Genomic DNA, 24,687 nt, shown 5'->3' with positions numbered 1-24,687 from the left:
TTCTCTTTGAGAATAGGGATGTCCTAGCCCATCCTCTCTTTGGCTAGGTGGTGCCCCTCTTTAGTTCTCTTAGTGAGGATTGGAGGTTGGATGGGTAAGAGGCAACCCGTTCATCATTTCAGCCCTCAATGGGTAGTGATAATAGTACATTCGATATTTATAGATAAAGGATCCGTGCATATCATGCATCTACAAAGTTATGGATGAAAAGCACTTATTCTCCCTATGAACTTAGTTGCAAACTGTCTTGTCGTGCATTTTCAAAGTGAAAGCCACATATGGCCTAGGGTAAAAGGAAAAATTGTTAAAGTGCATTGGTCATGTAGGAAAAGAGTATTTTGCATTTAGTCAATAACTCCCTTCGTTATGATTCGCGTGAGGGATTTATTAACTTCTGTTTCACGGCATGATAAAGAACCCCGATCTTATAAATGGCATGGAGGATGATGCTTGCAAATAGATTAAATCGACTCTTGCCTTAGTATTGCATGAACTTCACTCACGATGTTGTTGTATCTAAGGGTCGCACTTTTACTTTCGCAAACTTCATTTCATCATGTAACATTTAGGAATGATTGCATGGCTTATAAAGGCATGAAATGCAAATACTTAGACACAAGGTTGTAGGTGTTATCCCTTGACCTAAATCCTAGTAAGCCCTATGTAGATTACCCTTCAAATTATCTTGTCTTTTGACTTTAACTAAAAGGAAGGGATAGGACTACTGCGGATCTTATGGCATGTGAAAGTAATGTATTACAGGTTTACATGTATGATAGCATTTTGCAACTATTTTCCTACTTTAGATAAAGTATATCATCTCTAGGAAAGAATTGTCCTTGTCAAAAGACAAGTAGGTCAATTTACCCAAGTCATTTGTAGTATCACGACTGCTAGGGTTTCGTATAGGCATAGCTAGCCGATTCAATAAAAACCTCAAGTACTAGCTAGGGCTTCGTTAGTTAGAGATGTGGCCAAGTAACGTAATTGGACACCAAGTCGAAGTCCTCAAACCCAAAGGTCCTACCCACCTTCCCGGAAAAGTTGAGCCAATGGGACATGCACGCAAATAATGATCTAGGGTTTCTACCCTAAGGATCATTGGACCTAGTGCTAGAACTTGGTTTGAGTTGGAATCCCTAGGACCGAACGTTGTCGGTCTAGTGCAATTAGGATTGGGGTGAGTGAGAAGACGTCCTAAACCCTACTTCGAGTCTAATCATAATTCTTGACCAGAAAACACCATTCAAAAGTGAAATGATCTCTTGGAATGGAGGCGACACTTGTGCAACCAGTTGCAACGTCGCATAGCCTTGTGGTTCGATCACAAGAAAGTTTTGCCAATCCTTGGAATGAGGTTGGCAGATTCTTGCGTAAGTTTAACTTTCAAGGGGATGGGTAGTCATCTTGTTACATCGCCCCATTAGGGAAAATTTGCCTAGTTAAGGGAAGTTAGGTATTTGCTCGGACGCAAATGATTAATCAATAAATTAAAGCGACATGGCCGCCGGGATTTACTATTAAAAAAACCTAAGGTATTGGGTAAGTTGGGTTAACAGGGTATGACCCTAACCCAAGGACGATAGGAATCTTGCCAAGTTGCAATTGATTCCGGATCGAATGCTGGATGCATTCGGAGAGAAGGATTCACTCCTTAATAGTTCGCCAACTAAACGACCACTGGAATTGATTGTGCTTGTAAGAGTTTAGAAAGCACTGTTTGCATTGTTTGTTCAAGGAACTAAAGGATGAAAAGATATATAAATGCTTCAGGTTGAAGGCCTGAAGGGAGGGACAGCTTCAGTTACCCCCGACTGTCTGCCTGACCCTAACCAAGGGGGTTGTTGACCGCGCCGGGAACGTGGACCGAACCCGCCGCAAGAGGTCTTTCCGTTGAGCTCTACTTGGACCAGGAGGACACTTGGGTGCCAGGGGGGGCTCTGGCCGTAAATCCCTCACCTTCCGGGTCCTACCCAAGAGACTAACGTGACTCGGGATTGGATCTCGAGGCCCGCATACTAGTCTACGGGCAGAAGCTTGGAATAGTGATCCCTAGCGGATTACTGGATAAGCCTTCGGGCGGATTATAGACAAGCCTACGGGCGGAACTCCTTGTATTTCAAAGATAAATGATGATATGATAATAAAGAAGTTGTTTGATATTGTTTTTCTATGTCACGTGATAAGATTACGTGAAGGAACCAGTGCTTAATGGGATTAATCAAGGAAGCTGTTTGTTATATGTCAAATTAATGTGTTAGGTAATTACATAACTAAAACAAACCGAGGAAAGTGCGGAGGATGGGCCATGGGTCCGTCCTATGGATGGGTGGTCCCGGTTAGCCGGGAACTTTTCTCAAAAATCTTGAAAACAACCAGATGATCATCATCATCAAAAAAAATAACGAAAACGATGACCTAGAGGTACATCCTACCTGATTTATGCTGTTTTAGGGGAACGGAATGGGACTATGCCTTATGGCAGAGAGGTTGAGCCTTGCATCCCTCTCGTTTTCCATTCTCCTTGAACCAAGTGCAGCATGAATCTGCTTCGGACCTGGCGTTTCTGCGTAAAGTAGTTCGCTTGGGTCTGACGCTAGTTGCTGTTAGCTAATGACCAAACAGGGAAACCCTAATTCCGGTCGATCCTAAGTGGGAAACGGCCAAGATACTTCCGCTACGTGGCAGACGCGGGAAGACCTAGATTGCAAAACCCGTAACATTCCAAGGGAGTGCCGGGTGGAGTTTTCTAGACTTCCTTTCCGATGGACTGCCAAGACGTGTCCTAGATGATTCTAGTGGAGACGTTACATTGGCGTCGCAATTGGCGACGCATATAGCGACGCCAATTGGGACACCGCAGGGAAAAAAAGCGCGGTCGAAACCAGAGCGCTGTTTTCATTTTCTTTTCTTCGCCTTTTGAGAGCGAGAGCGAGGGAGAGAGCGAGGGAGAGAGCCAAGGCTTTGTGAGAGAAGAGGAGGAAGAGACTTGCTACCGCCGCCGCCACCGCCGTTGTTCGCGAAGGAGAGGAGGAGCCCTCGTTGCAAAGAGAAGCCGCCCACGCTCGCCATATCTCATTGGTGAGTCTCCCTCTCTCTTTCTTTTACTTGTTGAAGGTTTAAATCGTTCTCTTTTGTTTGTTTAGGAGAGGAAATGAAAGAGAAGGAGAGGGAGAGGGAGAGAGAGGGAGAGAAAGAAAGGGAGAGGGAGAGGGAGAGGGAGAGAAAGAGAGGGAGAGTAACGTAATTGGACACCAAGTCGAAGTCCTCAAACCCAAAGGTCCTACCCACCTTCCCGGAAAAGTTGAGCCAATGGGACATGCACGCAAATAATGATCTAGGGTTTCTACCCTAAGGATCATTTGACCTAGTGCTAGAACTTGGTTTGAGTTGGAATCCCTAGGACCGAACGTTGTCGGTCTAGTGCAATTAGGATTGGGGTGAGTGAGAAGACGTCCTAAACCCTACTTCGAGTCTAATCATAATTCTTGACCAGAAAACACCATTCAAAAGTGAAATGATCTCTTGGAATGGAGGTGACACTTGTGCAACCAGTTGCAACGTCGCATAGCCTTGTGGTTCGATCACAAGAAAGTTTTGCCAATCCTTGGAATGAGGTTGGCAGGTTCTTGCGTAAGTTTAACTTGCAAGGGGATGGGTAGTCATCTTGCTACATCGCCCCATTAGGGAAAATTTGCCTAGTTAAGGGAAGTTAGGTATTTGCTCGGACGCAAATGATTAATCAATAAATTAAAGCGACATGGCCGTCGGGATTTACTATTAAAAAAACCTAAGGTATTGGGTAAGTTGGGTTAACAGGGTATGACCCTAACCCAAGGACGATAGGAATCTTGCCAAGTTGCAATTGATTCCGGATCGAATGCTGGATGCATTCGGAGAGAAGGATTCACTCCTTAATAGTTCGCCAACTAAACGACCACTGGAATTGATTGTGCTTGTAACAGTTTAGAAAGCACTGTTTGCATTATTTGTTCAAGGAACTAAAGGATGAAAAGATATATAAATGCTTCAGGTTGAAGGCCTGAAGGGAGGGGCAGCTTCAGTTACCCCCGACTGCCTGCCTGACCCTAACCAAGGGGGTTGTTGACCGCGCCGGGAACGTGGACCGAACCCGCCGCAAGAGGTCTTTCCGTTGAGCTCTACTTGGAGCAGGAGGACGCTTGGGTGCCAGGGGGGGCTCTGGCCGTAAATCCCTCGCCTTCCGGGTCCTACCCAAGAGACTAACGTGACTCGGGATTGGATCTCGAGGCCCGCATACTAGTCTACGGGCAGAAGCTTGGAATAGTGATCCCTAGCGGATTACTGGATAAGCCTTCGGGCGGATTATAGACAAGCCTACGGGCGGAACTCCTTGTATTTCAAAGATAAATGATGATATGATAATAAAGAAGTTGTTTGATATTGTTTTTCTATGTCACGTGATAAGATTACGTGAAGGAACCAGTGCTTAACGGGATTAATCAAGGAAGCTGTTTGTTATATGTCAAATTAATGTGTTAGGTAATTACATAACTAAAACAAACCGAGGAAAGTGCGGAGGATGGGCCATGGGTCCGTCCTATGGATGGGTGGTCCCGGTTAGCCGGGAACTTTTCTCAAAAATCTTGAAAACAACCGGATGATCATCATCATAAAAAAAAATAACGAAAACGATGACCTAGAGGTACATCCTACCTGATTTATGCTATTTTAGGGGAACGGAATGGGACTATGCCTTATGGCAGAGAAGTTGAGCCTTGCATCCCTCTCGTTTTCCATTCTCCTTGAACCAAGTGCAGCATGAATCTGCTTCGGACCTGGCGTTTCTGCGTAAAGTAGTTCGCTTGGGTCTGACGCTAGTTGCTGTTAGCTAATGACCAAACAGGGAAACCCTAATTCCGGTCGATCCTAAGTGGGAAACGGCCAGGATACTTCCGCTACGTGGCAGACGCGGGAAGACCTAGATTGCAAAACCCGTAACATTCCAAGGGAGTGCAGGGTGGAGTTTTCTAGACTTCCTTTCCGATGGACTGCCAAGACGTGTCCTAGATGATTCTAGTGGAGACGTTACATTGGCGTCGCAATTGGCGACGCATATAGCGACGCCAATTGGGACGCCACAGGGAAAAAAAGCGCGGCCGAAACCAGAGCGCTGTTTTCATTTTCTTTTCTTCGCCTTTTGAGAGCGAGAGCGAGGGAGAGAGCGAGGGAGAGAGCCAAGGCTTTGTGAGAGAAGAGGAGGAAGAGACTTGCTACCGCCGCCGCCACCGCCGTTGTTCGCGAAGGAGAGGAGGAGCCCTCGTTGCAAAGAGAAGCCGCCCACGCTCGCCATATCTCATTGGTGAGTCTCCCTCTCTCTTTCTTTTACTTGTTGAAGATTTAAATCGTTCTCTTTTGTTTGTTTAGGAGAGGAAATGAAAGAGAAGGAGAGGGAGAGGGAGAGAGAGGGAGAGAAAGAGAGGGAGAGGGAGAGGGAGAGGGAGAGAAAGAGAGGGAGAGTGCATTCTCTCTCTCTCTCCCTTTTTCTTGTTTAATGTTTAAATTACTTTCTTTTTTGCTTGTTTAGGAGAGGAAACGAGAGAGTAAGAGAGAAAGAGAGGGAGAGGGAGAGGGAGAGGGAAAGAAAGAGAAAGAGAAAGAAAGAGAAAGAGAAATAGAGGGAGAGGAAGAGGGAGGGGGAGGAAATAGGAGAGGGAGAAGGAGGGAGAGTGCATTCTCTCTCTCCGTCCCTCTCCCTTTTGCTTGTTTAATGTTTGAATCACTTTATTTTTTGCTTGTTTAGGAGAGGAAATGAGAGAGAAAGAGAGTGAGAGGGAGAGGAAGGGGAAGGAAATGAGAGAGGGATAGAAAGAGAAAGAGAGGGAGAGTGCATTGTATCTCTCCCTCTCCCTTTTGCTTGGAGGATGTTTAAATCACTTTATTTTTTGCTTGTTTAGTAAATGAGAGAGAAAGAGAGATAGAGAGGGAGAGGGAGAGGGAGAGGGAGGGGGAGAGGGAGAGGGAGGGGGAGGGGAAGGAAATGAGAGAGGGAGAGAAAGAGGGAGGGGGAGAAAGAGGGAGGGAGGGAGAGGGAGAGGGAGAAAGAGGGAGGGAGAGGGAGAAAGAGGGGGAGGGAGGAAATGAGAGAGGGAGAGAAAGAGAACAAGAGGGAGAGGGAGAGGGTGAGAGAAAGAGAGGAAGAGAGGGAGAGGGAGAGGGAGAGAAAGAGAGGGAGAGGGAGGGGAAGGAAATTTAAGATAATATACGTATTGATAATGGTATGCAATGTGCTTTGCATACGGCCACGTACTTCATCAAAATGAACCCAAAATTATTGTTATAGAAGAAGAAACCCTTAAATTGAGTATAAGATAATTTCTCTCAGGTCTTATGACTATGAGTAGAATTGATTGAAATAAATTTTATTACTATAGTTATAAAATTTCATAGATGGCGCATTAATTTTAAAATGGATTACTTATACTCAAAGCCGAGATATAACAAAAAATTATCTACCGGGACAAACAAATCGTTGAGCATGATACAAGGCCAAGATATAACATCGGAAAATCTCTCAACTACTATATACAATGCAAGGTTTATGGTCAACTTGCAACTTGATGTACATCTCCATAAAGCTATCCATTTAAGCCTCGTTTGCTGTAATGTAGATAAGATAGCAAACGAAGAAGGTCCTATTGTTCAAGACCACGAATCGTATCTTAATCAGCGTGTCCCATGTCCTTGCTCTCAATGCAAGTTGGCAATTAGACGAAAACGCCGATTGTCTATAGAACACATACGACGATTTGGCGAGTTTCAATCTAAGATCATTGATCAGGCAATTGCAGATTTTCAGCAAACGGTAATTTGAAGTTAGCATTTTTCATGCATTGTACTCTCAAGCTAATTGAAAACCATACACAATAAGATTGGGTCTTGTTGGCAAATTTTGTATCCAGGGGGGTGATGTCTCGACCCAAGGGGGAGTGCACCCTTTGCGGCCAATTAGAAGAGTTCGTGGACGTGCGATGGATGGATTGCAGGAGCCAATCAACCACTCGCAAGGCCCATCTATACCGTCAATGCCAGAGGAGACAGACAACCTTCCCGACTTGCCTACAATCTTGGAGCCTGAGATGGAGGCAATGATCGATGCATTGATTCCCATGGATGTTGAGACATCTGACCTACTTAGAGAGGAAGCATCCATACCATTATATGATGGGTGCCGAGTATCTCGGTTGAAGACATTGCTTGCACTCTTAAGTGTGCAAGCAAAATACGGTTGGAGCGATACGAGTGTGACTGAGTTATTCAGGTACCTTGCACACAGACTATGTCAGGTTTTTTTTTAAAACAGTATTATTGCAAACATGGATGGATTTTTCAAGGTGTTTTATGATTTTTTCAAGTTATTGAAATATCATATATTGCCACCTGCAAACACCATGCCTGAGTCTCGTGATGATGCACGACATGTTTTACGGAAGCTTGGCATGGACTACAATAACATCCATGCATGTATCAATGACTGCATATTGTTTCGAGATGAATATGAGACTATGGAGACATGTCCAAAGTGTGGTGCTCACAGGTATCGACAGGACTTGCAAGGGCAGACCATCCCTCAAAAAGTCCTCAGACACTTTCCGCTCATCCCCCGCATAAACCACATGTTTCGCACGTCTGCCATGGCAAGCTTGACAACGTGGCATGTGCAGAATAGATCCACGAATGGAGTGCAACGAATATCAGCAGATTTGCGCGCATGGAGCCACATTGACTCTACCTTCCTAGGCTTTGCGCGAGAGCCAAGGAATCTTCGGCTCGGTCTCGCCATGGATGGTGTGAAGTCATTCGGTCTGCGCTTGACTTCTTACAGTGTGTGGCCTATAGTGCTTGTCAACTACAACATTCCTCCATGGCTTTCTATGAAGAAAGGACATCTCATCCTTAGCTTGCTCATCCCGGGCCGCTACAAAGTAAAAAATATGGACGTGTATCTTCGTCCATTAGTCGATGAGCTTAAGATTTTGTGGGAGGAGGGGGTCACGGTGCAAGATATGAGCAGGCGCGATGGTCGGCGGTCAGCCAACATTCGAGCCATTCTCATGTGGACGATGCATGACTTTCCGGGATTGGGAGAGTGCTCAGGTGAGCAGACCTTTGTTCTCGCCGGTAATATCTATATTTTATTTCATTCAATCAAGTATTCACTAGGTCGTGGATCGCCTTGCAGGTCTCGTTACCTCAGGTTATCATGCATGTCCATTGTGTGGGCCACATTTAGACTCCCGAAGGTCACGAACCATGAAGAAGATGGTATATCAAGGACACGCCGCTTTCTTGCCGGAGGATTATGAACTCAGGGAAGGTTTTCTTGGATGACCTCCAGTACGTATGAACGCTGCAAGCTGGTACGAGCTGAAAATGGTAAACCCGGAATCACATCCAAATGGAATGCGACGGTTCTCAGTTTTCTACGAGTTGCCATATTGGACCCACTTACAGGTCAACCACTTGTTGGATCCCATGCATATTTTCAAAAATGTGGGCAGCTTGCTATGGGACCACATCACAGGAAAGAGAGACACTATAGGGTCACGAATGGATTTAAAGGAGGTAGGTAAGATGGAGGCGCTTTGGCCGCAGTCGAGTGTTGAAGGGGGAGTGCAGCTTCCTCGCGCTCCCTGGGTTTTGTCTACCAAAGAAGAGCGCATTGTGAAGCAAGTAATCAAGTCTATCTGCACTCCGACGAGTATGATGCGTTCTCTCAGGTCCGCATTTTCTAAAGATGACCAAATGTCTGGGCTAAAATCCCATGATTAGCATAAGATATGTCAGGTTTGTGAACAGAATGGATTTTAATTAGCGTGGACATTTTGAAATTTGAAAAGTGACCATTATTCTTAATGCTTTCTCATTTGTGGCAGTTTGTCCTACCGATCGCGATTGCGGGATGCCTAACTCCAGAAATTCGCGGGGCCATTTACAAGCTGTCGACTTTGGTGCAATGGATCTCACAGAAAGAGATTAAGACGTCCTCTATTGAATCCGCAAGGCGGGAAGCAGTTGAGACGGTCTGTCTCTTTGAGAAATACCTGCCCACTAGCATGCTCATGATACAAGTTCACCTTCTTGTGCATCTTGTGGATGAAGTGGAGATTGCTGGACCAGTCCATACGCGATGGATGTTCTTCCTGGAGCGCTTCATGAAAACCCTGAAAGGCTTTGTGCGACAACGAGCTCGTCCGGAAGGTAGCATGGCGGAAGGTTGGTTGGTGTCAGAGGCGTTAGTGCATATCTCACAATGGCTACCAACGGTGGAACCAGACAATGAAATGCTATGGATGCTGAAGGACGATGACTGGCTGATTGGAGATGTGGTGGTTGGAAATGGGGTAGAAAAAAGAATGGATGCCTCAATGGAAGAGAAGGTGAATCGCTTTTGTATGTTGCACCATGCCTCCATGGAGACGTGGCTCGCCAAGTACCAGATTGCAAGGCAAGATCGAGAGAAAGCACGAGCTGAATTCCGACGCAGTACACGTCACCGACCGATTCGATATCCCGAAGGCATGGAGGAGATGTCGCGGTTTATGTCAACACGATGGTTGCATGGAGCCTTGACCACAGCATCCAGCGAAGGGACAGAGGTCTCAATGGAGGAGTGGGAGTTCTCAAGGGGATGTAGTCCAAAGGTAATGAGGGGTTTAGAATGTGTCGTATCTAAATTTGCTTGGTACATCTAATTTGAGTGTTTCAATGTGCAGTACAAAATATATAGTGCAGCATGGTCACGCGGACGGCATTTTCGAGTGGAGCGTATTGATAAAATGCGCTCCACAATGGACTGTGGTGTCATGGCAAGGTTTGAGCAAGAGAGCCGGCGACGAGCAACGGATCCGAGCATGGTTGTGGATGAGATGGAGTATTTTGGAAACTTGCAAAGTATTATTACGGTGGATTACCGTAGCTTCTCCATGATAATATTCGATGTGCAGTGGTTCGAAGTAGTACTTGGAGGAGCTGGCGCAACAGTTCGACAAGGTCCATCTGGATTTCTCAAAATAGATTCCGAAAAAAAAATGGATGGATTTGCGCGACACCTTTGTGTTGCCGGCCCATTGTGAACAGGTACAACTAGTCATTTGCTTGCTAATTGTAATACGACATGGTTTATGTCACAATGGTTTGAAGCCACTTTGTAAGTGTTTGTGAACATGTAATCTTCTATCCAAATCCCCGACAACCTCGATGGTGGTATGTTATACCTTCAACTCCTCGAGGTGCGAGAGTATACGATCAAAGCGATGTTCCAGGCATAGATGAAGAAAATATGCAAATAGAGGGATCGAAATTACAAGGGGTGGAGGCCACCGCAAGCTTGGAGCCCGCATCGGCTAACAATGATGGAAATACAGAAGTCGTAGAATTTTTTGAGAACGAGGCAGACTCGTTCTTTTGTAGTGACATGTCTAACGACCTTCAAGTATATGTAGAGTTGTGTCAGGAGATTAACATGGGACCATAGAATACATCATTCTTAGAGAATTGTATTACTCAATTCGTTGTTTAGATCTTCCATAAAGGTAGATAAGATATGCATTGTAAGAGGGATTTTTCAAAAATGATTTATATTAATGTGCTTTGTATAGTTTAAATTGATTATTCTAATATTATTTTTTATCTGTGCAGGTATCGACATTTTCAGGATGAGTCGAGGGATGAGCGATGAGGAGTTTCAGGAGATGATGGCACGTATGTCTCCAGATCAGCTCGCGAGATTCAAAGAGATGGCAGATCAGGAGCTCTCTCGTTCTTCGTCAGGGCGCTCTACTAGATCAACTTCAACATGATCAGATGCTTCAGCTTCGAGCAGACGATCTCGACGCTCGCGACTTGGGCCAGAGGGAGGGACTGCAACTGCACGAGGATCAGGGGGTGCTGCTGTGGAGACACGGACGCGGTGTCTCCGTCTCGTCGTTCAGCTGGAGCTCGGTCACCTCCAGGATTTGTCACACCTGTGGGGACGTCCACTCCAGTTACTCCGGCTTTTGCTCAGCCGTCGACAGATGTTACGCCTTTTGGTGGCACTCCTTTTGGTGGCACCCCTTTGAGTAGCACTCCGGGAGAGGGTACCCCCGTCGGTACACCGGATGTATAGGGGTCTCCTGGATATGCCCAGGAGCGTGGACGGAGATGGGAGAGGGCCCATACAAGGCACACTCCTAGGGATTATGGATACCTAGTGGATGGCAGGTCAGGAGCCATCATCATGAATGATGAGGGGAGGAGGGTGATGGCTCGCATGAGGGAGTTGTGCCAACAAGTTTTTCGGCACAACGTCCTGGATCATTGGAGGAACATACCGGAGGGGAGCAAGGAGTACATAGTAGCATCCTTGTACGAGGAGTTCCCAGTGCCAGCCGCAGTGGATAGATTCTCTACGGGCTGGATGATGAATTGCATGCGTGCATACATGTCACATAGACGATCCGACGCACGCAAGGCAATCAAGAGTGGGGCTCCAAAGCCTGAGTGATTAGATGCAGATGACTAGCGCCGACTGAGGGAGGAGGCTACAAATTCGCTTGGACGTTGGAGTCAGCAGCGGGAGGCGGCGAGGGCACGAATCGAGGCCGGATCGGTACATCATCTTGGGAGTGGCGGCCACAGGACATATTTGGAGGACTTTGTAAGTTTCTCTTTTGTTTTTCTTATTTGTTTTTTTGAGATATTCTTTGTACTGACAATCATGTTTCTAACAGTTAGCATTTTGTTTTCTTTGCAGCACTCCATTACAAATCGCAATCCGCAAGGCCTTGAGACTCGATATGCAGAGAGGCATGGTCTCAGATCATTGATCGACCGATTGTATAGACGCGGCGGCCCAGTAAGTCACTCATCTTTCTTGTCCGTAGTTACCATGAGATATTTGAATGCATTATTGTATGGTGGATTGATATATTGTTTCTTTTTCTGCAGAATCCGTTTGATGCTCCTTTGCAGCGGGAAGAGCTTTTTGGGGACGACGATTTGTAGCTCGCCCTTGGATCCTTAGAGCTCACATACCTTTAGTTTTTAGTCGCCCGATCTATGTAGACATTTTCTATGTATTAGTGATATTGTTTTATGATTGTACCAATCGCATTTTATGCGATATCATGTATTTATTTCATCTATCAGTTTTATGATTTCAGTATACATTCTTTTTGTTTGCAAACGCTTTGTATGCAGCAGTGCAGAAACTATTTTGTATGGCTCTCATACAGCACACAGTGCTATATGTGGCAGGGTAGCTTGCTGCCCTGCCACAAAAAAAATTTGTTCTCTGTTACCGTCGCTATTTGCATCGCAAATTTACTGCACGCGTCGCTATTGTCGTCGCTATCAGCGTCGCAAATACTCTGTAACCGTCACTATATGCGTCGCTATACGCGTCGCATATAGCGACGTATATAGCGACGCATATAGCGACGATTCTATGGCGTCGTCAATAACGACGCTTTTTGCGACGACGGGGGCAAATTATGTTGTTTGTATTTTCGTCGCTTTAAACGTCACTATAAGGTCTATATCTTGTAGTGAAAGTTAGATACATCAGTGTCTATATGTGGCCAATAAAAATCTTCAGTCAATGCACGCAAAGTAGATATTATACCTCTATGACCTTGATATGGAGGACAATGAATTTCATTCAAAACAAAAGATCTAAATGGGACTGTAACACATAATCTCTTTTCATAAAACATGAATCCATCATTGTAAGACAGTGAATCAATAGGAATCCAGTTATTTCCAACTAATTTATTCCAATTAGCAGGAAAAGTAATGTCCTGATGATAAGTATCTTTCATAGGAGTTAGAGAATCAAATGATATGACAGAAATATTATGAATGGTAGGTCTTCTACTTAAAGCATCGGCTACTATATTTTCTTTACTTGGTTGATATTGAATAAGGGGATGAAAACTCTAAATAAAAGCTGCCCATTTGATATGTCGGTCAGATATTTGGGGTTGACTAAGGATATGTCTAATGCTTTGTTGGTCAGTCTTAATCATAAACTCAGAACCCATTAAGTAATGTTTCCATTGTCTTAAAGATTGTACAACAGCTAACAATTCTTTATCATATGTGGAATATTTAAGTTCGGATGGTTTTAATTTACAACTAGAATAGGCTATGGGATGATTATCTTGCATAAATACAGCTCCTATTCTAGATCCGCTAGCATTAGTAACTACTAAAAAGAATGGTCTATTGAAATCAAGTAGTTGTAATACAGAAGCATGCGTTAATGCATGTTTCAATAAATCAAAAGATTTCTGTTGATTATTAGACCAATGATCCTATGGACTGCATCCAGATGGCTAGCCATAAAGGCAAAAGCAAGGCCCAAGAGGAACTCTAGAGGGATATTAGAGACTCCCTAACCTCCATGAATGAGGAACCAAGCTCGGCGCAATATTACCATGGTGGCATACAGGAAGAAATGTTGAAACTGACCCGTACACCCTTCTGAAAATAAATAGTCCACTGCATCACTGTACCATGGATCCAGTAACCAATGGTTCATCTCCCTAGATGTTGTGAAGGAACGAAAGGAAAAGGGCCTATGCTTTAAGTGTGGAGATAAGTACACTATTGATCATGCCTCCAAATTTTTGTACAAGATAGTTAGGGTCAAATTTCATAGCATGTATGTCATGGAAGATTAGCACATTGAGGAGGATGACCTGCCCATTGTGACCAGGCTGAGCCTGCGGAGGATGTTGATCACGAGCAGTTCTATGACCTTGAGGATGGAGTGAAGTGTTTGAGCACTTTAGAACTTTCAAGGCTGCAGTTGAAAGAGAAACAGGCTTGAAAGTAAAGTGCTTGAGGTCAGATGGAGGGGGAGGGTACCTCTCGAATGAGTTCAGTGATTTTCTGAGGTCTCATGGAATAAAGAGACAGTTCACATGCAGGTATACCCCACAGCAAAATGGGGTTGCAGAAAGGAAAAACATGCATATTGCAGAAGTTGCACGCGCCTTGATGGCTGAAAAGAATATGCCTAAGCATTTTTTGTCTGAGGCTGTTCATACTATTGTTTATATTATGAATAGAACCCCCACAGCTGCAGTTCATGGTATGACTCCTGAAGAATGTTTTACAGGTAAGAAGCCTGATGTCTCACACTTTAGAGTGTTTGGCTGCATTACGTATGTTCATGTGCCAGATGAGTTGCAGAAGAAACTGGATCCAAAGGCTGAAAAGTGTGTCTTTATTGGATACTCTTTAGAGCAGAAAGGATATCGCTGTTATAACCCTGTCACATGTAAGTTCAGAGTAAGCAGGGATGTCATCTTTGATAAAATGAGCAGTTGGTATGCATCTAGTGGTGATGCATTGGATGATGATGATGATCATGACACTCATGTGCAGGCTGAAAAGCAAGAATTACGGACTCTTAGTGGACCAGAGACATCATCTAGTAGTCCTTGGTCTGGGAGACTAAGGAGTACCTCTACATCTTCAGGTGCATCTAGTAGCATTACAGGTAAAGACAAAGGAAAGAATAAAGTGTCAGATGGCATTGACGCAGTTCTTGATAGAGACTCCAATGGCTTAGAGAGCTTGGATGATGAGCTTAGCATTCCTTCAGTGAGGACTCCAGGTGTGCAGAGAGCACGCGTCAATGCAAAGACTCCATTGAGTGATCCAGTGGTACGCACGTCTAGCAGGGTGAGATACCCTGTTAAAAGATTTGGTTTTGAAGGTTATGCAGCTCACCATTATGCCTATATGGTGAAACTAGTTGAGGATGTTGAGCCCACTTGTTTTGAGGATGTTGTTGGTCATACTCATTGGGACGCAGCAATGGATGAGGAGATGGCTGCATTAGAGGCCAATAAGACTTGGGATCTAGTATCATTGCCAAAGGGCAAGAAAGCTATTGGATGTAAGTGGGTTTATAAGATTAAGCACAATGCTGATGGTTCTATTAGTAGGTACAAAGCTAGGCTGGTTGCAAAAGGCTATGCCCAAACATATGGCATAGATTATGATGAAACCTTCAATCCAGTTGCTAGGATGGCAACTGTCAGATGTGTGATTGCTTTGGCAGCAGCCAAAGGTTGGAGGTTGCAGCAAATGGATGTGAAGAATGCCTTCTTGCATGGTGATTTGTAGGAAGAAGTGTATATGGATCAGCCAGCAGGTTATGAAGATTTAGAGCATCCCACGTATGTGTGCAGGTTGAAGAAGGCGCTCTATGGGCTCAAGCAAGCACCTAGAGCATGGTCTCACAAGATCAGAGAGTATCTTGTCAATATTGGCTTTTATGTTTCTGATGCTGATCACTCACTTTATGTGAGAAAGGGAGATGCAGATTTGGTCATCATAGTCATCTATGTGGATGACTTGATTATTACAGGTGATAGTGATAGTGGGATTGCTGAAGTCAAGGACTTTTTGAAGAAGAAGTTTGAGATGAAGGATTTAGGTGAGCTAAGGTACTTCCTCGGCATTGAGGTGATCAGATGTGATGATGGTATATGGCTCTCCCAAAGACAGTATGGCTTGGATATGTTGTCCAAGTATGGTATGACAGCATGCAAACCACTTTCAGTCCCGTTGGAGCAGAATGTAAAGTTGAGTGCTGATGTTGGGGATGAGATAGAAGACCCTACTATGTTCAGGAGGATAGTGGGGAGTTTGATCTACATGACCATTACAAGGCCAGACTTGAGCTACGTTGTTGGTCTTGTGAGTCAATTTATGCAAGTACCTAGAAAGCCACATTTGGATGCAGTCAGACGCATATTGAGATATGTGAAGTCCACATTACATTATGGACTTTTCTATGAGGCAGGTACAGATGTACAGGTGTTTGGATATACAGATGCAGATTGGGCTGGTAGTATGTCTGATAGAAGATCTACCAGCGGATACATGTTCTCTCTTGGTAGTGCAGCAGTTGCTTGGAGCATCAAAAAGCAATCTACAGTTGCTTTGTCGAGTACAGAGGCTAAGTATAGAGGTGCTGTTATTGCAGCATGTGAGGTAGTATGGTTGCAAAAGTTATTGGCTGATTTAGGTGTGCAAGTGGAAGGTGAAGTTGTCATTTATTGTGACAACATGAGTAGTATACAGTTGGATAGGAACCCTGTGTTCCATGCGAGGACAAAACATATTGAGGTACACTACCACTTTGTGAGAGAGAAGGTACTAGCAGGTGAGATTGACTTGGTGTATATCAGCACACAAGATCAAATAGCTGACATCTTCACGAAGGCATTGGGTACATAGAAGCTTCAAAAGTTTCGAAGCTTACTTGGAGTTGCAGAGATGCAGTTGATCTTGAGGGGGAGTGTTGAGATGACAAGCTCAATACATGCGGACATTGATGATGGACCGCCTGGTTAGATGGGTCCACACGTCTACACTAGCACGTCGGTGGTCATTATGACTCTCACATTGCTACTAACTCATTACTTATTATATTTAGGTTGTTACACCTATTTACAACTGGCATAGTTATAGCGCCAGTCGACTAGTTTAGTCAGTTATGCATTGTTTGACTTAGTAGGCCACTTTCCTTTATGTTGTATCTTATCTATACTTTGTACATTGTAAAGAGTGTGGAAGAAGAAGAAAAAAACCAGCAAGAAAATGTTTTGGCCTCCATCTCTCTTCTTGTCTCTTGAGTGAGCTTCTCCTTGTGCATTCTGTGTATGTTTGGCGCAGCATCTTGAGCAAGTCCCTCCACCACGCGATTCTTGACACCGCCACGTTGCGCAAGGGAGCCATCTCCCTCCACGTGGTGCCACGTAATCCCATACACTTTCCCCAGAAGCTTCCAAGGGTCTCCTCCAAGCCCCCCCTTCCTCTGTTACTTGGGGATTTCATCCCCCCCCCCCCCCCCGGTGCTTAAACCGCTTTCCCTTCACTTTGGAGTCAAACCCCCCCTCCCCCCCCTGGTTTTTAACCCCCTATATGCCCCCTTTCCTTGGGCTTTATAAGCCTTTCCCCCCCAAGAGAAATTAAGGCCTTAAAGGTCTTATTACCTTTTCCCCCGTGTTTAATCCCTTAAACCCCTATCCCTTGGCTTCGGGATCCCCCCCCCCCCCGGTGTTTTATCCAATTAGCCACTTTTTAAGGGATTTTAGGATTACTCCCTCCGAGTTGTCTTTAAAGGGCCTTAGGCATTTTCCCGCATTCCAAAAGGTATAGCCTTTAAGGCTACTTTTTCCCCGTGGAAGTTCCTCCCTTAAGATTCCATAGGGCCCATTTTTCCCAAGAGAATTTTACCTTAGCCCTTCCCTTGGCCCATGCAAGAATACCCTTGGAACTCTCCCGCACCTTGTTTCTTTTCCCACACTTAAAACAAAGAGGAATGTTGAGGGTCATTTGACACCTTCCTTTCACTCAAAAGCCTCGAGGAAGCCTTCTAAAATCTGTTTTCGACGGTGCAAGTTATTGCAAAAGAGAGCCACGGTGGAATATCAAAGAGGAGTTGTAAAGCTGCTTCCACGGTGGAAATGCCACCTAAGAAAGTCCAAGGCGCAGCCGTGGGAGGGTCGTCTCCTGGCATCCACATGGACATCTCACCCCAAGCTCAGGTTTTCCTTCCTAATTTTTATTTGATATTGTTGTAATTCAATCATGCAAGGTTAATTATTAGAAATAGGATATATTTTCGTCCTAGTTGTTCACGACGAAGGAACTTAGTCATCAATACTTTTAAATGAAACATGCAAATTAAGAAAGTATAAATGCATTTCTAGCAAATAGCTTATGCATTGAAATGAATTATAAGACTAGATTATTACCCATTAAAATAGTATACTTCAGTTAAGCCTAGAAGTATAAACTGCATCTCGCACTATTAGCCCATATCACAATGAATCATCATGGAAAGTGCAAAACATGAAACGATTCTTACGATGCATAAACTCTATGAAATTATCGTTGTCAATTGCATAAATTAGCAAGAAAAAGGTTGCTTATTTAGCATGAATTTTGTTCGCAAAGAAAAGGGAAGATTAGTTGAAATTAACCTAACCTATGCCTGACCTCAAACCGATAAGTTATGGTTTAAAAATTCAATTTACACATAGTCAACGAATCATGTGGAAGTAATCTCAAAATTATCTTCTAGAGTTAACCAAATTAGCATAAACCTAAAACACCTAAGTTGCGGAGCACTCGTTCGGAATAAGTTAAATTTCAAGAAATGCCTATACTTTAAATACTTGCCCAGATTCACTGAATGTAGGGACAGTGAAATGTAATCGTAAAGTGAGCTAGGGTTTGTCCCTAAGAATCTTACAAGATGAAACTTGGAAACCCTAGGTCTAACGACGCCAGCCTAGTAACCTGAAACAGATTATTTCGTGACTCCATTGTCTCATAGTTCGAAGAAACACTTGCGCAATAAGTGCGGAGTCATATGATCTTGTGATTGGATCACAAGGGAATGGCCAAGTTCTCGCAATGAAGTTGGCATGTCCTTACGCAAGTAATCTTGCAAGAGGATGAATAATCATCCTAATTTAGTGGTCTTTCTTGAGTAAAGAGGATTGATTGGAAACTAAAGACCAGCCGATAAATTGAAGTAACTAATGAACTTAAGGTTTGACCAATTTGGGTTAATAGGGTACGGCCTAACCCAGGATATAGGGGATCTTGCCAAGTTGCAAGTCATCCCAGATCGAGTGCTAGATGCATTCGAAAGGAAGGATTCATTCCTTAGCAGTTTGCCGACAAAAACGATCAATGGAAATGTTTGTGCTTGCTACAGATTTTAAAGCACTATTTCGCTTTGTTTAATCAATGAAATAAAAGATAAATGAATATCTATACTTCAGGTTGAAGGCCTAAAGGGAAAGGCAGCTTCAGTTACCCTCGACTGTCTGCCTGACCCTAACCAAGGGGGTTGTTGACTGTGCCACGAAAGTGGACCGAACCTGCCGTGAGAGGTCTCTCCATTGAGCACTACTCGGAGCAGGAGGACACTTGGGTGCCAGGGGGGGCTCTGGCCATAAATCCCTCGCCTTCCGGGCCTTGCACAAGAGGCTAACATGACTCGGGATTTGATCTCAAGGCCCGCATACTAGTCTACGGGCGGAAACTTGGATTAATGATCCCTGTGGATCACTGGATAGCCTTCGAGCGGATTGTGGATAAGCCTATGGGCTGGACTCTTTGTATTTCAAAGATAAATATGATAACATGTTAATAAGGAACTTGCCTGATATTGTTTTTCTATGTCAAGTGATAAGATTACGTGAAGGAACTAGTGGCTAATGGGTTAATTAAAGAAGCTGGTTGTTACATGTCTGACTAATGTGTTAGGTAACTAAATAACTAAACAACCCAAGAAAAGTGCGGAGGAGGGGCCATAGGTCTGTCCTACGGATGGGTGGTCCCGGTTGGCCGGGAACTTTTCTCAAATTCACGATGGACAACAGGAAGATCGTCAAAGAACACGAACAACTAAAGCATTGACCTAGAGTTATGATTAGACCCGATCTACGCTGTTTTAGGGGAACGGAATGGGACTATGCCTTATGGCAGAGAGGTTGAGCTTTGCCTCCCTCTCGTTTCCCATTCTCCTTGAACCAAGTGCAGCATGAATTCGCTTCGGACCTGGTGTTTCTGCGTAAAGTAGTTCGCTTGGGTCTGACGCTAGTTGCCGTTAGGAGATGACCAATAAGGAAAACCCTAATTTAGGTCGATCCTAAGTGGGAACGGCCAGAATACTTCAGCTACATAGCAGGCACAGAAAGCCCTAGATCACAAACTCCGTAACATTCCATGGGAGTGCTAGGCGGAGCTTTCTAGACACCCTTTGCGATGGACTGCTAAGACGTGTCCTGAAGATACAAGTGGACAAGTTACAGTTGGTATCAGAGTCCACCAACAACGGAATTATTTTTATGAAATCTTAATAAGATGAAGTAAAGCAAATGTTGATGTCCAAACATTTCCTTACCTTCAATGCTGTCTTGCAAAATTACGAGGTGTGGAACAAGTTCTTAGTATTTCGAATCATGTTTATGACTGCAATGCATTCTCCGCATTATCGACAAAGGGTTGAGATGATGAACATCCTAGAACAGATCTATAATCCATCACCTTTGTACATGGAACGAAGATGGACGGGTGCTTCAGGAATCTACTATATAGCCACCCACCGGTTTGATTATTTACAAACCAACTTAAAAATGATCAAGTGGTTGGAAGACCAAAAAGTCGTGAAGCTGTTCATTTTTGTGGAAGCTCACGTAAACTCAACTTTACATATTCGAGGTCGGAGGGTTGAGATGAACTCATATGTATATGAGGAAGTAACCCGTGTAATCCCTGTCGACAGGATTAAAGTGTTAGGGTGCCATGAAAAGAATGGGTTCCAAAGGAAAGGATACCCCGAACTTTCAATGACTTACCAATTCTTGAAGATCCATGACCCGAAACCATACTATTATACAGTTCTTGTTGAGAATTGATAAAAAGTTAAGTAGCTACATTGCTTACGTGATAGCAGAATTGAAGATGTAATATAAATCAATAACGATTATCGTATAATAACGTTAACAAACCCTTATCCAGGCACAACCCCAGGTACAGGTTCCTAGTTCGCCCCCTACATCAAGTATTGCTGTAATCTAGGAGAACAAGTTCCTTCTCAAGCAGATTAAGCCACCCGAGTTTGATGGGAGAGGCAAGTCCGTTCAAGCTAATGCTGAAATTTGGATTGAATCCATGGAGGATTACTTCGAAGCAGCCGGTACTACACCTACTAATCAGGCTATGCTTGACAATTCGCCGGCAAAGTCAGGCTTTGGTGGAAGCAATGGTGCAGGGATCAAGGGATTGGAGGGATCTGTCACCTGGGAGAAGCTGAAGAAAGCTGTGCAAGAAAGATACCTACCACCTGCATATCGCACGCAGAAAATGAATGAGTTCTACGAGCTAAAACAACTGGGACTCACTCTTGATGCATACTATTCCAAAATTTTCTCACTTCTTAAGTATGCGCTGCAAATGGACATGACACAGCAGGTGTCCAAATTTTGTGCGGGTTTAAATCCACCAGTAAATACCCGTCTCGAATCTATGCGTCCATCAGGTCTTTAGGGCGCACTCATTCGAGTGGCACCTATAATTCAGGAGGTACAGTCTAGACCAAGGGGTAACAAAACTTGGTCTTATAATGACCCGAACAGGGAAGCATTCAGACCTCAAATGAAGAGAGTTCAAGGTCATAATCAGGGACAAAGAAAGAAAGCAAGGACTAATAACGTCAACAACTTTGTTCCTACTCAAAGCAATGACTGAAACCTCCATTGTTTTCACTGCAATGAACCCGGTCACTTCAAGAGGCAATGTCCCAAGCTTGGTGGAGGACATCGCCAAGCGCCTTTCCAAGGAACAGGCCATGGTCAAGGAGCTGCTACCCAAGGCAGAGGAAGAACTGCCTACATTGCCAATAGGCAAATGTGCGAAGAAGAAAAAGAGGAAGATCCGACCATGGAAGCAGAATTCGAAAGGGCGACAGTCCATGCCGCTCTACACAAGAAAGGCCCGAATCACCAGTTCTCGGTGATTCAGACACCGTCGGACTATCAAGGTAAAAGTTTCAAGACCTTGATTGATTGTGGCAGCACACATTCCTTTATCTCACTAGCATGTGCAAAAAGATTAGGAATAGCCACAGTAGAAGCACCTATCTTGCTTGTGGAATTGGCAAATGGTCGTGAGGTTACTTGTACTAGGAAAACTGCTAAGGTGGAATTCATTTTGGGAGGGAAGAAGACTTCGGTCAAATTCAGAGTCATGAATTTAGGTATCCATGAGTCTCTACTCGGAATGGATTGGCTTAAGCCTAATGACGCCCACATTCACTGTGGAAAGGGTCAAGTTTCCTTTCGAAACTCTGAAAGGGAATTAGTCACAACCCAAGGTGAGGCTGGAGTGCTAAGAATCCAATTGGCCAAAGTATCTCGAATCATAAAAGGATTCAGAAAAGGATTACCTGTCTACTTGATCAAAGAAGCAAGAGTCTAATGAAGGACCTTCTTGGCTAAAGGAATACGCAAACGTATTCCCTGAAGAGCTGACAAAACTCCCACCTCAAAGAGAAGTGGATCATGAGATTAAGTTAGTACCAGGAGCTGCGCCAATTGCAAAGAGACCATATAGAATGTCCATACTAGAAGCAATTGAGTTGAAGGAACAACTCAAACAACTACTAGATCAGGGCTACATCTGGCCTAGCCATTCACCGTGGGGAGCTCCAGTACTGTTCCAGAAAAAGAAAGATGGAACACTTTGACTATGCATTGATTACCGAGGGTTGAATCAATCAACGGTCAAGAACAAGTACCCTATTCCTAGAATAGATGAGCTTTTTGATCGGCTTCAGGGTGCAAAGATCTTCGCCAAGATTGATCTCAGGTCAGCTTACTATCAGATAAGGATCAAGGAAGAAGATATCCCCAAGACAACCTTCAATACAAGATATGGGCACTTTGAGTTCCTAGTTATATCATTCGGGCTTACGAATGCACCTGCCACCTTCAACAGGTTAATGCATGATATCTTTAGGCCACATCTTGATGATTTCGTGCTTGTCTTCTTCGACGACACTTTAGTCTATTCCAAACAGGAAGAAGATCATGAACCCCAACTTCGGATTGTCCTTGAGACAATGAGGTCACATAAGCTATATGCTAAGATGAAGAAGTATGCATTCTTCAAGCGTCAGATTGAATCTGGGATTCATAGTATCAGTAGAAGGAATCTCAGTAGACCCAACCAAGGTCAGAGATGTGCTAGAATGGCCAATACCAACATCTGTCAAAGAGATACGCAACTTTCTTGGATTGACAGGATGCTATATGGTCTTCATCAAAAACTATGCTTTGATTCAGCACCTCTAACAGACTTACTAAAGAAGCAAACACCCATTGCATGGTCAACTCCCGAACAAAATAGCTTCAACAGATTGAAGCAAAGTTTGGTATAAGCATCTATTCTAAAACTTCCAGACCTCAATAAAGAATTTGAGGTAGTTACTGATGCTTGCATTCTTGCCTTGGGGTGTGTACTCATGCAGGAAGGTCATCCAGTAGCATACTCTTCAAGGAAATTGAAGAGTCATGAAAAGAATTATGCTACGCATGATCTGGAATTGCTAGCTGTCATCCATGCTCTAAAGCTTTGGAGACACTACATGTTGGGTAACAAGTTTACTCTAGTAACTGACCATAAGAGTCTCAAATGGATCTTTACCTAGAATGAGCTCAACATGAGGCAACGTCGGTGGATTGAAGTGTTGGAGGAGTATGACTTTGAAATCAAGTACCGACCAGGGAAAGAAAATATAGTTACCGATGCACTTAGTCGCAAGGCATTCCTTAATTCCCTAATCTTGCAGAATCCATCAATAGCCAAATCTCTAGCTACAAAAGTATCTATGCCAAGCAACCCTATACTTGAGTTAGCTAGACAGGATGCATGCCATGATCCAGCCTACCAAACAATGCTGAGGGAGATCTCTATCAAAGATTAGAACCAAAAGCTGCAGGCTAAGTATCATGAATTTTCTATCAATAGTGGACTTGTCTACTATAGAACGAGGCTGTGTATACCAGCAAGCCAGTCACTTAAGCAGAAGATATTGTGGGAAGCTCATGATTTCCCTTTCGCAGGACATCCTGGCTATGCCAAGACTCTCAATGCAGTTAGGAAGAGCTACCATTGGGAGAGGATTAAAGGTGACGTACTCAAATATGTCACCGAGTATTTGTATTGTCAATGTATCAAAGCCGAACATGTCAAGATGCCAGGGAAACTGCAACCACTTGACATTCCCCAAATGAAATGGGAATTCATCAGTATGGATTTTGTTGTAGGCCTACCCCAAGTCTAGGGAGGATACAACTCCATCATGGTTGTGGTTGACATGCTTACTAAGGTTGCACACCTTATTCCAGTAAAGACAAACTATAAAGCCTCAGACATTGCAAGATTGTTTATCCAATGCTCTTTGTTCAATGGCATCAAGCTGACTATACCTCTCTTCAAATTCTCGAATCAACTCTGAAGCAGCTAGACCTTTGTTTGGCATGTAGACCCACTCTCGGAATGATCGCCTAGTAGCCATACCAAAGTCCTCAAGGAAATATTCTTCTTTCAGGGCCTTTTTAAAATTTTGCCAATGCGAATTTTGAATAAAAAGATCAGTCACTTTTGCCCTCAAAGCGGGTGTGACAAGACGAAGGAAGTACTTACTCATAAGTCCAGCTGGAACTCTAAAAAACCCCATCTTGATCTCATATGTCTTCAAATATGCTGAAACATTACGGCCATCAAATGGCTTCTTCTCATTCTCAACTGCTTCAATCGCCTTAGTCGTGTTGTTTGCATTCTCCTGCTCCAAATAGAGTTGCCTTTGCTGAGACAACTGTTGTTGATGCAATTGTTGCTGCTGCTGCATATACAATTGTGTCTGTTGATTTTGGAGCTGCATATACATGTACATATTCTGCAAAATCTGCTTTAGATCCTCTGTTGAACTACTTGACGCAGCAGTCATTGATGGAGCTGAAGTAGAGGATGCAGCTGGAATCGTGGAAGAGGCTGAAATAGAGGCTGAAGTATCTCCCATCCTGAAATTTCTGCGACGCTTTCACGTCAGGTTCACCA

This window comes from Lygodium microphyllum, chromosome 1, assembly GCF_053477565.2.
Source record: "Lygodium microphyllum isolate KBCC chromosome 1, Lygodium_microphyllum_v1.1.10, whole genome shotgun sequence".
In the NCBI taxonomy this organism is placed as follows: domain Eukaryota; kingdom Viridiplantae; phylum Streptophyta; class Polypodiopsida; order Schizaeales; family Lygodiaceae; genus Lygodium; species Lygodium microphyllum.
Note: the sequence above shows the minus strand (reverse complement) of the source record.